The 1,162-nt window shown below is 46.1% G+C and overlaps 1 pseudogene; it reads right to left on the bottom strand.

Moving 5' to 3' along the window:
- Positions 1–355: 355 nt before the first annotated feature.
- On the bottom strand, positions 356–1,157 carry LOC112817923 (olfactory receptor 7A5-like; annotated as a pseudogene).
- Positions 1,158–1,162: the final 5 nt, after the last annotated feature.

Genomic DNA, 1,162 nt, shown 5'->3' with positions numbered 1-1,162 from the left:
GGGGAAAAAAAGGAAATGAAAAAAAAGTTTGAAGAAATTAGAATGTGGACTCTAACACTGTTCCCATGTAAGTTACAGAAATTTCCAGGCACTTGTAATTGAAATTTGGGGAAAACATTGGAACATATGAAAACGGACAAAGTGGAATACTGTCTACATCAGATAGAACAGAAGGTTAAAAAGGGAGTTACTTAAATGTGTGGAAAAGTTGAATTCAAACAATTGGAAATTCCAGGAAATAAATAGAAGGTGCAGATTCCACTTCCCTAGTCAGATCGAAAAATAGCAGTTCCTGGCTCTGAGGCTGTGAGCCTTGCAATCATGGACCCTTCTTCAGCCCCAGGACGAAGGGCCCTTACATCACTGGAACCCCAACAATTCTTTTCAGAGCCCTCTTTATGTCTCTGTTCCTCAGGCTGTAGATGAAGGGGTTCAGCATGGGCGTCACCACCGTGTACATCACCGAGGCTACTGCACTTGAGTGGGAGCTCTGGGGAGCAGCAGAGCTAAGGTACACTCCCAGGACAGTAAAATAAAATAAGGAGACAACAGAGAGGTGAGATGCACAGGTGGAAAATGCCTTATACTTGCCCTGAGCTGATGAGATCCCACATATGGAGGAAACTATCTTAGAGTAAGAGAAAAGGATCCCAGCGAGGGGACCACCAACCAGCAGCACAGTTGCAAAATACATCACCATGTGGTTAAGAAAGGTGTCAGAACAGGCCAGTTGGACCACCTGATTGATTTCACAGAAAAAGTGGGAGATTTCCACATCTGTACAAAAGGACAGCAACAACACCGTTAAGCTTTCTAATAAGGAATTCAGGACACTCATCACCCAGACCACCAGAACGAGCAGTACACAGTAGGAAGGTTTCATGATAACCGTGTAGTGCAGGGGGTGACAGATGGCCACAAACCTGTCATAGGCCATTACAGCCAGGAGAAAGTCATCGAATCCAGCAAAGAGTATGAAAAAGTACATCTGCGTGAGGCAGCCGGCATAGGTGATGACTTTGCTCTGAGCCTGGATGTTCCACAGCATCTTGGGGTCGGTGGTGGAGGTGAAACAGATGTCTACAAAGGACAGGTTGGCGAGGAAGAAGTACATGGGGGGTGTGGAGATGGGAGTCTGAGCTGACGGCCAGGATGATGAGCA

Source organism: Callorhinus ursinus, unplaced genomic scaffold (assembly GCF_003265705.2).
Source record: "Callorhinus ursinus isolate GAN/ISIS: 27379988/994484 unplaced genomic scaffold, GSC_fseal_2.0 scaffold12654, whole genome shotgun sequence".
In the NCBI taxonomy this organism is placed as follows: domain Eukaryota; kingdom Metazoa; phylum Chordata; class Mammalia; order Carnivora; family Otariidae; genus Callorhinus; species Callorhinus ursinus.
The sequence above is the reverse complement of the archived record's forward strand: the minus strand, read 5'-3'. Positions and strand labels throughout refer to the sequence as shown.